At 37.9% G+C, this 14848-nt stretch overlaps 1 protein-coding gene across 4 annotated transcripts in view; it reads right to left on the bottom strand.

The window, feature by feature from the left end:
• The window catches only part of TBL1X (transducin beta like 1 X-linked), a 196343-nt gene that overhangs the window by 156929 nt on the left and 24566 nt on the right, over positions 1-14848 (bottom strand). Inside the window, exon 1 of one of the 4 annotated variants that reach the window (XM_065677476.1) lies at positions 11670-11741. The exons of the other annotated variants lie outside the window; for them this stretch is intronic. The gene's annotated coding sequence lies outside the window, so the exon portion shown is untranslated. Of the gene's footprint in view, positions 1-11669; positions 11742-14848 lie in introns of those variants that run through there. 4 annotated transcript variants of the gene reach the window in all.

The raw sequence follows: 14848 nt of genomic DNA on the forward strand, positions 1-14848 counted from the left end.
CACTCCTGTTTCCTCCCAAAATACTTTTTTTTTTTTTTCGTCTAACTTCTTAATCATCTCTTTCAGTTCATCACTTTGATTTCCTGTTCCTTGCCAAATGGAATGATAATTCCCGCCCAGGGCCTTTAGCTTCCATCAAAAGAGTAAGTTTCAAGTAAGCATCACATCTGATTTGCTGCAGAAACGGTTCTTTTCAGTCACTGAATTCAATCTCTCCTGTCAGATGCAACCACATCATATATTTACTTTCCTAAACTAAGCAGTTGCATCATTAGCGATGATAAAAAGCCGAAATCTGAAATGGGAGTGATGTTAAAAAAAAAAAAAAAAAACAACCCACAACAAACAGAACAAAATAAGCCTGACAGTTATTTTCAAGATTTTAATCGAAAGATGACTGAATATGTACTGTGGCCAAAGGCACCTGATACTAGGTCAATGAGCTCTCTGCACTGTCTAGATTTTCTCCATTTCAGTGTCTCCTTGTCAGTAGCAACAAGAGCTTCACTGGAAAAAAATACTGAGAAATGTCAAGAAACATCTCAGAGCAGAGACTGTCAATTCTTTATTAATGAAGGCTGCTCACATGAGTAAATCTGCAAGGTATTCCGAAGCCAGAACAGCAGGAGAAAATACACACACATAGTCTGAACAGTTCCCAGTGAGAAACACCAATTAAAATTATTTCATAAATGCAAATGGATCTATACCTTATACTCTCAGAAGCAATTATTACGGGTAAAACCCTAATTCGATTATCAGCAGTAACAAAAAATACGCATATGCTGCATATTTTCAATGCATGAGACACACAAGCGTATTTTATAGCCCATCATATAACTAAACACAGGTATCAGCCATGTACTTGAAAATGAAAGATAAACAGATTAAATAGAAATTATTTGGAATTTGTCTAGAAAAGTATTTCCCTTGCTTTTGCACAACTTTTGAGGCAATAATTTAAATATCATTAATAAAAAGCCATTATTTACCTAACAGTTATGAAATCATACTCTGAATGTAAAGTCTTTGAGACAAAATATTCTGTCCTAGCATGGCAAATGCTCAGCGAACATCCAGAGCAACAGCAGAACACTTCACACCCAGCAAACTTTGGAATAATATCATTCTGCTTCAGTAAGAAACTAGAAGTAAAAAATTGAATATTTAACAAGCTATGCAGGATTTATTACCTTCGAGATGTTACTGTAATTTGCAAGATATAATCAGATTTTCAAGGAACAATGCTAAAAATGTAATAAAGGATCCAGATCTGATTCCTTAGCAACTCCTTCCATTGAATCACAAAAACAAGATAAATCCATTTTACCAAAAATGAAAAGATGAACTAGGCAGATAGGAAACCAATCAGTTAAGTACAGACATCAGAAACTAAAGTATGAGATGGCAAACAAATCCTGTGGTTGAAAGAGATAAACCTGTCAGAGAAGTGCAAAAGAATTAGAACTGACACTAAAACTAAAGCTTGAGCAGCAGCTAGTACCAGCGCACAACAGGAAGACTGAAGGAGTTATGTTTCGAACGTGTCTCCTCTCTGAAAATCCCCTAGCTTTATTGATTTGTGTCACTACTATATCACCATTTTTAAAATAGCGTATTTAAGAAAATACTATGTTCCTATAAACTGGGATCTTGAGAACTGATATTATTTGCATTGGCTGACAGTGCATTCTGAAAAATAACAATATTCCAGTGCTCCTGTGAAATATCACACATATCAAGTTCAAAGGAGACCTCACATAGTGTCTGATAAACAAATGCAGTACTTGCTGCAAACAAAAACGAGGGATGGCAGTATAGTTTCCTGTAGCTCAAAATAAGGTACTCCGGCCCTATCAAATAGGAGTAGTATTTTATGTGTCAGAAGTACTAAGCAAACAAGAAGTAACACACAAACTAATTGTTAATGAAACTATTTGCGAGCCTGTTGCACTTGATTTCTTCTTGGGAGAGCATCAAGGTGAGACAGTTGCTGGTGCTAGTGGTTGCCCAAGAGGTGTTTTTCCATTGTCTGAAAACCATCAAAATGAACCATCCTCCAGCCACCCCTTTTCCCACTGAGCGTTCACAGACGGTAGTGCACACAACAGCCCATCCTCACTCCCTTTCACACATGACATAAAACTATTTCTGTATGACTCAGAGAACATAAGACCAAAAATTAACACAGGAAGTTACCAACAAATAACACATGCAAAAAAGCTTTCTTGTAGTATGCTTAACCATCACAAGGTATAGAATACAGTGGCTACCATATTTACCGTCTCACATTGTCACAGAATAACGCCCTATAATGCTTAAAGTCAAAGACATAAAAGAGTAAACACCTAAAATAGTTTATCTCAATACAGTCTGATGATCAAGGGAGATTTAAGAAAGGCCCACTAACAATTATTCAGCAAAAGGTGAAAACCATCAATGCATGCAAAAAAAAAGAGTGAAAAACTAGATGTTTACTTTGATATATCTGATTATACATTCAGCATTTTCTACTTCCTTGTAAACACCACAGTTTTGTCACAAGCAATGAGGTATTACAAGCTCAGCATTTCATCATACCAGAGGGACTAATTAAGACCTCACTATGTAATCTGTGCAATTTGCCAGACCGAAACGGGTACCTCTATACTGGACACTTTTTTCAACTAACCTTCATGTGGAGTACCCCTTTAGGAGTTTCTCTGCACACCACTCGCTGCAGTGTGATCAGGTGATGTAAAGCAGCACTGAACATCAGTATTAATTATCAAAGGTTTAAAAGGCCAAAAACTGCAATAACACTAGCGCATATACCGAAACGCGAATGTGCCACAGAGTTAATGCACTCCTCCTCAGCTACTTCAACTTATTACTGGAAACAACAGCTTCTGATTATTATAATATTTAATTCAGTCTGAAGGAAAAAAATCCACCACATGCTAAGTTTTCTGGGTGAAGAGATTCCTCCCTGTACCAGAGATAAACTTTAATTCAGTTCAACATCCTGTTTTCATTACAACAAGCTTACTTCCAGCATAATCATAACAGCTAAGGATTATGTTAAATCATATTCTCAGCTGACAGCCTAGTGTTTCTTTATTTGGAGAAAGTCATGACATCACTTAAATTAACCTATCCAGCTAACACGTTGACTTTTTATATATCAAAAGGGAGAATCATACTGTAAATAAAGCACTATAGAAACATGGGTCAGCAGTGAACTGGCAAAGTTTAAGACTAATGCAAATATTTCTGGTACGAAAAATAGAGAAATGCTGTAGGTGTGAAGAGGAAATAGGGCAGGCTGACACATTAACACTTACGGAAATACTGTAATTGATGACAATGTAGAAAATGGACTAAAACCTTCCAGGCTACTACTTTTTAGAAAGTGAGGCAGGAAAAGAATACAGATGTTTATATGCGTGTGCGTGCATGCACATAATATGCTTCTGAACATATATGCGTGTGAGTTTGCATGTGTGTACAGAAAATGCCACTATTTAATCATTTAAAATAGCTTGCAGAAAAATTAAAGTACCTTCTATTCTCTCAGATACACACTTCAAAGAACAAGAGAAATAAAAGCTGATCAAAAACATCATACAGAAGTTTGAGCTTGTGTCTTTCCACTCTCCCTAACAAACTAAAAAGGCAAAAGGAAAAAAACCAAAGTTTAAATATGTAAAGCACATAGGGCAAAAATACAGAACTTCTCTATCAGACAAAATTCAGGCTAACACAGTATACCAATAAATAATGGATCTGAAGCATCATTTTCAGTGAGAGGTATTAGACACATAGCACAGTCTTTTGCCTTAGGAGCTCGGGTGGAGACTGAGCCTTTCCATTGTTTCTTCTCATGGATTTCGGCAGGAAAAAAACACACACGGAGGGAGCCAGCCATGGACCTGCCTGCAAGGTCACCCAGAGAGCTGTGGGCAGACACCTACGTCACCACACTACAGTTCCCTGGGAAAATCCACAGTATAGGATGCAGATGAAGGCTGAGGAGCAGAAGAGGAAGACTGACAACCTAAAACGACTCAGGTTACAACACTGGGAAATACACTGGAGAGTACATGATCACATGGTTGCAGCGCAGGACAGTGGGGAGGGAGAAGTACAAGGCAGATCAACCAGTCTAAGAGAAAAATACTCCTTCACACACACACCCCAAATAACTTTCTTTTGTGACAACTCTTCTAATCAGACTGCCATGCTATGTGATCACTAGGGCTTGTCTGTTAAAGTCATCAAGAAGATAGCTACAAGGATGTCCCATTCGGTACCAGCCTACAGTGACAACAGGTAACATGAAAACACAAACCAAGAACACACCACCTCCCATCCATCTTCTATATCCAAGTCAAATTCCTAAGGACTATAGAGCTAACTTGGAATTAACAACTGCAAAACAGACGTATTATTCCCCTTCTGACCTGGAAAGTTCCTGTCAATTCCCTCACAGTCCCAACCAAAAGGAGGGAGGCACTTGCACACAACTTCTCAGCCTTTTAAAGTAACCAGTCTTATTTCTAAAACCTACTAGCACCTCAAAGCCTGCAAGTCTTGACTGATACAGAAAAAAGGGCAGGGCAGGAGAGAGGAAGGCACCGTGATCACTGTGTTTTCTCCATTCACTACCCCAGTCCTCATGTAGCTGGGGTTTGGTTTCCTTCTCTCCTTAAGTGCACAGAAGACTCACAGTGGCATGTAAAATAGGAGTAGACTGGATTACAGTTACCCAAACCTGAACCACAAGAAAGCAGTCTAGATTACCCAAACCCAAACTACTTCATCTCATACACGCCTTCCGCTTTGCTCTACAAATTCTGCCTGAACTTACAAGGCTTGCCTTACAATTTGCACTGATAGGGCTGGGGAGGCTAGTGCACCCTTTACCCAAGACCAGAAATCAAACTCTATGGGATCCAGTGACTCCCACTGCCTGGTCCCTTGCGGCCTCTTCTGCAGTACATGAGCTCTTCATGGATCACTCTTTGGAGACATTTAATGCTTCTCTGAAGCAGCAAAAAATAACCTTGCCATGTACATGAGTTCCGTTGAGCATATTTGTGAGGGATAAGCAAATAAATTTTTAGATGATGTGACACCTACAAGGGAAGGGAGCTGACCATGTTATCTGGACAGAAATAAATGCTGTAATTAACCTTATAATTGTAATAGAACAGTCCAAGTGACTAAATTATATTCTGAAGTTTATCTCTGAGGATAAAAAAAGAATGGGAAATGCTAATAATTTAATTTTTAAAAGTCACTTGCAGATCTTTGATCACCAATTGGATATCCCTTGACAAAATCATACCAAAATTTAATTAATTGTTTACATTAGGTGTAGATCAATTAACTGCTTGGGTTTGATCAGGCAACTTCTGCCATGGGAGGTCTCCTCTGGAATTTATTTCTCATTGGCGAATACAAGTATTATTCCCAAATTCCTCTACAACATTATCACTAGTGACTTGTATCAGAATCTTTCTTGGATTCCCTTTAAAGCGGAAAGCTGCAATTGAGCTTATTTCTATTTTAACTTTCAGAAAGCTGATGCAGCATTTTTTTTCTGAATAAAAAGTTCTTAACTATGGAAGTGAGACACTAGATTTTACAGTAGCAAAGGAATAAAATTGTACTGTCCACATACTCCTCCAGCCTGCAAATCTGTTTTATTAACTGCATGAGAAAAACCTCACAGAATGAGTAGAGCTCTGAAACAAAACTGCATTACCAGTTGATAGACACTGCCTGGTCTCACAAAGCACCTCCTATTGAAGGCGAGTATTAAAAAAAACCCCTTTGTAGTCTTAACAAATAGTGGAGACCACTGTAATATTTGGGAAGTATCTTCATTCCTGTTTTTGCTGAGATTTCTTTGTTTTTTTTTTTTTTTTTCCTACTTTCACTGAGATAGCCTGGTGGTAAATTGTCCACCAAAAAAAAGGAAAACAGAGTTAAACAGGTGGCACAAATGGCACATAACTAGAGCTTAGCATCAACAAATAGCCTCCCAAGGATGCAGGAAAATAGTTTATGTGAATCATCCCATTTTTTTTATCAAAACATGATTCATAGCTTTTCTACAGAGGGGAAGGTGTGTTGCCTCCATTTTCACTGGAGCTGGGAAGCTCGCTATTGCCTACTTAATGAAACACAGCTCCAGATTCAGAAGAAATTGGTGGAAGTTTTTGGATTTCCAGGACCACAGCCTTCATGGTGGCAACGTTGTTTGGGCTGTTGGATATTTTTTTTTAAAGGTAATTATTTCTCATTTAGTCGTCGTAACATTGTGCCATACAACTTTGCAGACTCACTTCTGTAGAGTTTTAAATGGGATTTACAAAACACACTGTAGAATATCCTATAGTGGCTCCTGCCATCCATAATAGTGGCTCCGGCAATCCAATACACACATGACACTGTATCCCGTGGCCACCTCACAGCCTGTGTGCAGTCACAGCACATGTTGTACCAGCCTGGTCTCTGGCAACACACCTCTCCACACACCGCTGTCTCAGGCAGCACAGAGGCATGCATTACAAACCCACAGGGCTAGAGCCATGGACAGTAGAGTGCTCCCAAGCAGGACTAATTAAGTGCAAGTCTTACTGATTTTACTTGGGGAACAAAAAATCTGTGGTAATTTTTGGTTTTGTTTTTCACACCAGTATTTGCATAACTGTTACGATTACAGAACAGCACCAGCAGTTGCAAAACTTATACAGAAATTTTATTAAGAAGTTGAATTGTGAACATTATCTTGACACGTATTAATACATTCCTGCTGCATTCCCACTGCTGTGAAAATCCTTTCCATCACTATGCAAGTTTTCATAGGCCCTAAATATTTCCTTTTTCAATTGAGTTTCACACATACGCTCCCTCACAAAATGGTATTTATCTTTCACAGTGAACTACTAACTAGGAGAAGATATAGGGGCTCAAAATTTTGTAAGATCAGGTTGGACTAGAAACAAGATATTTGTTTTACCAAATGATCTTAGCTTTAGTCCAATAGATAAGATAAATTGGGAGTTTCTATTAGATTGACAGATTTTATAAATTTCAGCAGCTTGTGTGAATTTAAATGTATTTGGCTAAAACAGTCAATACCGATCAAAATGCCTAAAAATTTTAGGTAGCACTGCTATAGAGTGCTGATTTCAGAAAATGTACAGAATATTTCTACACACCCGGCTTCTGAAAGGCTTTTCTTCTTAAAACAAAAAACCCACAAAACAAAAACAACACACCAGCAACTAAACAACAACAAACATCGCACCACAACCACCCACTGACACAAATACTATTTGCTGGTTTTTCCGGGTATTTCTGAAGTCATATGTGTTTCTATCTTGATTTGGCTGGAGCTGAAAACCCCACTGTAACTCTGAAGCAGACCTATCAATCTAAAAAGTAACTGATCATTCTAAAGGTAACCAAAGTGAAATGCAGGCCTCAGCAGCAGTGAAACAACCATATGTAAAAAAAAATGAGGTAGCACACTAAAAGGCATGTTTACCATTAAGCATGTGCATAAGTCTTTCCCTTGCAGTGCTAACTCTATTCAAAAACCAGAAATACCTGACTTAAAAAATAGCCTCTTTTACGTATGAACACATTCCAGTTTTCTCCTAACCCCCTTTGACTTCTGAACTCCTCCTGTGTGTCTGTAACACACACAGCAGTTACAGGGCTGCCATTTTACGGAGTGCAGTAACCTTGTTCCCTGCTGCAGCTCTCTGGCTATGCAGCAGTGCAACAGAGCCTCCTGTTACTCCCTGAATTTCTCACTAGGTACCTGTTTTGCCAACCTTGCATTTCCTTGCAGCTCAGATCAGCAGCTAACTGCAACCACATGCATCTCTTGCCTCTCGAATGATTCCTGTTCTTCTTCCTGTGGCAAAGCCTATTCAATCCCCTTTTTTTCAGACCGAGGACAGATGAAATGAGATCAACTTCTCCTCCTTTCTAGATGCAGAAGATGGAGGTGAGGCATAACAAAGGTCCCAGGCTTGTTTATCTACCCTCCTGTGCCTGCAATCATGCCTGAGGTAAGGATCAGATAGTTAGAGGAAAATGTAGCAGAAATGAAGGTACTTATTTTTCATAAGAGAGAAACAGTAAGAACACCATTTTCCCAAGTAGCTTAGATTGACTGTTCTCCCTCTAGTCAATGAACAAATGGGACATAATAGCTAAATCACAGGCACGTCCACCCTCCATCTGTAGGGACGGCTGAAATTCACAGGAAGCCTGAAGCATCTTGTATCATGGTAATACTGCTGGCTTCGGCAAAGAAGCAACACTGGATAATTCGCCAAGGTTAAGACTGATGTCCATGTATGACATTTTAGTGTGCTTAGCATTTTACTTAATTCATTTCTGTGTTCACAGATTGAAAACAACTTGATATAAGCATACTTTTTTTCTGGTGTGGCAGTATGTCTTCACTCAAAAAATTCATTTGTGGAAAGACTGCAAAACAGATCACAAAACGATCCCCCAGACAGCTGCACACAACCACGTGTAGTACCCATTTTACAGGTAAATAGAAAGATTGGAAAGATCAAGTTCTTCACGAGCACTTAAACTTGTTCTGCCAGTGACACTTCAGCACTCAGAAATGCCATAGTGATGAAAGTGCAGTACTTCACTTCAGCCTTTATTACTGTTACTATGCAAGGACGAATGTATGAAATGTTATTCTCCATTTTGGGATTAGTGGATCTAGAGTACGGGAAGCTTTAGGCTTCAGTAATAGCCAGGCTCTGATGACCTGTGTTACGTAACAATAATGCTTTCAAATTTAAAAATGCGCTTTGCATGTCATAACTATGGAAATTTTATACATTGCTAAGATCATATAGATTTTTATTATATTACTTTGAATGACATTTTAAAGCAATAGCCAGTACCCTAACGACCTGACTTTATATTCAGTTGTACATCCCTGATGTATTCTGGAATAAGGATATATCTGAGACTTCATTTTGAACTAGGGAGAGAAATGAAACTGTAGCAAGCAGAAATTTACAACAGTTTGCCATTGCCACACTGTGTTATTTTTTAGTAAGTTCTCCTGCTGTATTAGCTTTCTGTGCTTTAAGGGAACCACCTGCTAGAAGGAGCTGACAAATCTCAGAACAAGCAGGAATAATTTTACTAGGGATTCCTGATAACTGAACTGTACCTATATAGCCAGCAAGGATGAATAGCCTAAAGCTGCTTCCAGAATTAATATGGTTCACTGTTCAATCTACTGGGCACAGATAATAGTGTGCATGAGACTAGACAAACAAAATTAGAAGTCAGATTTTCTTTTTTTTTAAGTGCTGCCCACAGCAATAACATCCACAGCTGTGCGAAAGCTAAGCACGTAATACTAAACAATCCATTTTTCTCTGTAATGCACTTTAACAGGAGGGACACACAGAAATCACAAGACAGCTTTACTTCCTTGAGAATACTTGTCTACAGCACTCAAACGTACCAAGAGGCTCCATGGTATCTCAGTCCACAACGGAAGCAGACAGGTTTTCGGAAAAGGTAGAAAGAAGGATGGTATGTGATACTTTTTGCTGCCAGGAATATTTTTTTTAAATTATTATTTCTGGTATAAACGCAAAGTAGTTATTCAACACCCATAAAATTAAAAAATCATTTTTCTGGTAAAGCGATTGTAAGTACACCTGGTTAGAAATTTTGACAGAAGAACATTTTCCATTAATAAATAAAACACATTTATTTTTCTATGTACTGATGGATTATAATACTGCATTGACACGTATATATTACAAAACATACTGTATTTTTAATAATTTATTTTAATATTATGTATGTTTCTTATTGTAGAAATGGCCCAACCAAAGTAAAGAACATGGTAACTGAGACTGACAACTTGAATGAAAATGAAGCATTTTGGTTGGCACATTTTTAATGTTGAATTTTAAAATACCAGCTTTACATTTCAATTCATAATAATAGAAAACAAACCCCCCAAAAGAAAACACCAGCATTCCCCCCATGGTCAGTCTGATTGAATTTGTTTGGGGAAAAAAAACCCCAACCAACCAAACAAAACCAACTGAATTTTAAAATAAGGGCTGGGAGGAAGGCATTACTGACCCTGGCCCCATCCCTGCTCCTCTAAAAACGTAAGGGTGGGAAGAATGTCACTAGATAACTTTCTACATACTAAATAATGATTTAATCTCCAAGCACCTTGAAATGTAGGATAGATGTCTTCAAGAAAATAATATGGCTAAAAATGGGATTTGTTTCATCTATGAGGACAGCCAGCTGTCAAGGGCAAAATCAGATTAACACTTAAGTTTTGATCCAGAAAACCAGATGAAAAATGGAAGAGAAGGTATACCAAGAGGAAAGATAGCAACAATTGTATACGATGTAGTACCACTGGGTCCTGCCATTTTCTTCACATACTGCTATAAATCACGGGAGAGTTGAGAAGGTATCTCGCCCTCCCTTCCCCCAGGTACACATCACAGAAGGATGCAGACCAGAAGAGACAGGTTAGTGCTGAACAGAAGTAGGATAGAAGCTAACTGTCAACATTAAAATATACCTGCACCTGAGAAGTTTTGTTTCAAAACAGATACAACATCTAATTATTTACATCAAACCCTGCTGTAGTCTGAGAACATAGAAAAGGGGAAAAAAACAAACAGATTCCTTTCTGGATTCTGCCCCGCCCCCCCCCCCCATCTTCAAATAATGATACAGACTCTATGGCACCTCCCTGGCTCCATAAATCACTCCATGTAAAAAACTGTGACTTTTTGCTTGTATTGTTCACATGTTAAAAAAACATGCTCCTGAGTAGGGGGGGGGGGGGGGAAAGTGCGCAATATTAATTCAGAAGTATTACACAACAGAATAAGGCATTTTAGAAAAGACTTGTGCAACCACAGCAATAACTGTATTCACACGTTCCACCTCTATTACCTGTTACACTAATGAACAGTGACTTCTGTGACAAGTACACAGCATATGCACCATTTAGAGTAAATTCACTCAAGTTCTAAAGAACTTTTACACACCCAATCACCACCATCCACACATGAGCATGAGTGAGAAAAATTTCCCTGTTGATCATAGCGGACAGCAACATTACTGTATAGTTTATATTAAACATCTGTTTCTTAAAGTAACAACGTTGAGAAAAGGAAAAAGGGAGCCCTGTTTCACCTGGATAAAGTTAGAAAAGCTCTGAGCAATGACATAATTCTGACATGGTAGCTAAGTTAGTTCAGGTTTAATCAGCCACAACTTGTATGTCAGGCTGCAGGGCTGAATCCACAAACTTCAACACTGAACTTGATCATCTGCCAAACACTTTCATAAACATGTGATCTCAATATTCTTATAATCTGAAAGACTATTACCATTTGTAGTTTGCTTGGAACTTTTTTGCTTGGTTGTTAAGAGTTCAGAAGAGGCTGAAGGCAGGACTTGGTGTTATTTGTTGGGTGGTATTCTAAACAAATCTGGTTTTACAGTCCTAGCAACACTGAAGTTTCAGGCGTTTATGTATACGCACACAGCATTGGGATTAATGGGTTTACTTTCTTGTCATGAATCTGTTGGGACAGTGGAAGGCTTGAGGGTTTTGACATTAAAAGACTGACCTAATTAAAGCTGATTCACTCTTCCCAGGTATAGAGTAGCCAAGTTTTGAAGCACCACACCCCATCATATCATGAGGGTGGAAGCAGACTGGATCCTTGGAACATCTGCTGACAAGTTTATACCTGAAAAAATAATTCAGTTGACATAGGATAGCAAGTACTCAGATATCCTTGAGAAAATTCAAATTGAGAAGGATTAGTCAAACTCTGTTTAGATAAAATGTATACATATTTATGTACCAATATGAAAATTGCTTATACACAAACTTTCAGGTCTTCTTTCCATGCCTTGTTCCTTTGTTTCCAGTCTTTCTCCCCCTTCCCTGCTTCTGGGTTTCACTTATATTTTTCCTGGTTTATGTAACCATAAGCACTTTGCTTGAAAACACCATACAGTATACCGCATTAATTACTTCAGTATTTGCCTCCTGCTACTTACATAGGAAAAGACAGTGCAAAATGAACATTTGTGCAAAATCTACAATGATAATTTAGGAGTTGTATTACTTTTTCTGCAATATATATTTTAATGGTTAAGAAACAGCAATAAAACTTTCTTCCAACATCAGCATATGGCACTTCATACATAAAAAAGAAGTATTTTTATTTCCACAGAAATAACATATATATTTATATATACATATATATATATGCACACTGGGTGATATACTGATTGCATTATAAATAAGACGAGACGTTTTTAAAAGTTAAGAGCTGAACTATTTGCTCTTTCTTGAGTGTATTCCCAATGTATTTCACTCTGACCATGCATTTCTTGACTTCACAGTTGTCCTGGGTTCAGCTTCCTCTATAATCTGCCATAGCCCATATAGTTACCTGCTTGATTTTTTCCAAATAAGCTGTAAGTGGGTATGTCATTGGATTATTAAATAAAGTTAATATATTTTTATTATGTACACTATTGCTCACTTTTTCTTGTTATCAGACAATTATCAAACCCCCTCGCTCTCACTTCCATCTTAATTTCCTCTGAATTTCAGTTTTAGGATCGCAGGTACTAACACAATCCCTCATAACCACAGCTCACATAACAAATGTAAATTTTCTTTACACAAAACACAGAACACTTCATTACCCAGAATTAGGAAAATTCATAGAACCATTTCAATGGGCAACACAATTAAAAAATACCCTTACCCTGAGATTTCTGTAAATGTACTCTATAAAAAAATCCAGAGGCAGAACTAAAGCATGTGACTTTATCCCAGTTTCTCCACCTATAAAATCAGGTAATTATATTTAACAACTTAGCTGAATACTCTTAAGACCTTATTATATATAAAATTTGCAAAGCTTTTAAAACTGTCAAGACATGACAGAACTAGAATCAGAATAGAGGGGCTCCATTATTCTCCCAGTTAGAATTAAACACCAGAAGTTCAGAGATTTATACATTATGAAGGCTCAAAGAGAACACCTTTTAGCTTTCTGTTAAGCTCAGTACCTTAAACTCAAAGAACCTTTTTACTTAAGGCTTGTTTCCACCCTTTAATCATTCTTGTGACTTTTTTTTTTGAACCTTCATCTATTTTCTTCTTTACTTATGGACACCAGAACTAAAGAAAACAATAAAGCCTTAGTCCGCTCAGTGCCAGAGTACCATCTGCCTTCTCATTCCCAAACCTTCTACCTTATGTACCCAGAGATCATGTCAGCCCTCTGGCTGCAGATGTTTCATGCAGGATGGAATCTCTTGCTCTAAAAAAGAACTCCTATGTCTTTGTCTCTCAGAGCACAATGTTACATTTGCTATATTAAAGCAACAACCTCCCTTTGCCCAGTTTGACAAGCATAGTCACCCAGCAACTTGCTCTATTCATTATTATTTTCTTAATCTTTGAATCATCTATAACCTGTGATTATTTTTACCAGGGCACAGGTGAAAAAAAGTTCAAATGTGGAAGACTGGCAACCCCCTAGTATACACAGATACTCAAGGACCTCAGACATAACTGTATTCATCTTCTTTTAGGCTGATACAGCTAACGTGTGTCCTTCTCACTGTGCAGCATTCTTGTTTGTTCATGAAAAGGCCAAATCGTACCAAGGGATTGGCCTCATACAAATCTAAATGTGTATTTTTACACCACTGCTGTGTCAACAGCTCAAAGTATAAGTACCTTGAAAACATGGCAATGGTAGCAGTGTAACAAGACCTATTTTTAACAAACGCATGATAACAAGTATTAGTGACGTCATGGGATTCTCTTTTGTCCTTTACTAACCAAATCCTACACCAGTTATCTCATCATTCTACCTGGGTCAGTATCTGGGCTATAACTACTTCAGTCAGCTGGTCTGCAATAGTTTCTACTATCTTTCTGCAATGCCTAGACTTCAGTAAATCTACAGTAAGGGTCCAGCATTAACTTGTCAGCATTTTTGGGATTAAACTACCTTCAGCTTTAGGAAGAAAAGCCACACTGAGAACCGGGCTTCCATCCATGTACCCAGTGTTCCATGCTATATGCTTCTGAGAGGCAGCAACAGTTTTATTTCCCATTATTCTACATTTTAAACAAAACATACCCTTCCTATACCAACCAGCAAACTGCTCTCAAGTAGGAAAATAAATATATAACTAACAATATGTGCTTTTCCTTCTCAACCAAACACTTTAGTCAATATAACCAAAGCTACTTTGACAGAAAGTCCTACTAGTGCATGAAATTAAAAATTGCAACATTGATATTCTTCTCATTGCAGGCTTGGTTCATTTCTTTTATACACATATGATCACAACACAGGCCAATAAAAACGTTAACTGAACAAACAGAAGGAGCTGCTTTAGTTTGTTTGTAAAACTATAAAAAACCCCCCAAAAACCCCAAATAACCCAGCAGTGTTTCAGATCATGGAATATGTGTGCCAAAATGCAGATAGAAAACCATTTAAAATACATACAAGGAAATGCAAAAGAGGACTAGGCTGTTACCTCTCCATCTGAATTACTGGAGGTATCATAGAAAAAGGGGCAGAAAATTTGTCTTTCCTTTTCTGTGATGTTCAGGTTATCTGAGAAATGATATCAGCTTTGACATCCAAAGTAGCCAATCTTCTGTGCTGGCAAGCATCAACATTTTAAAAAGCAGGGGGAGAAGTAATCTCAAAACAAATACTGATCACTCTTGTCAAGCTGATGCTGAGCCAATTATCTA

This window comes from Lathamus discolor, chromosome 4 (assembly GCF_037157495.1).
Source record: "Lathamus discolor isolate bLatDis1 chromosome 4, bLatDis1.hap1, whole genome shotgun sequence".
Taxonomy (NCBI): Eukaryota; Metazoa; Chordata; class Aves; order Psittaciformes; family Psittacidae; genus Lathamus; species Lathamus discolor.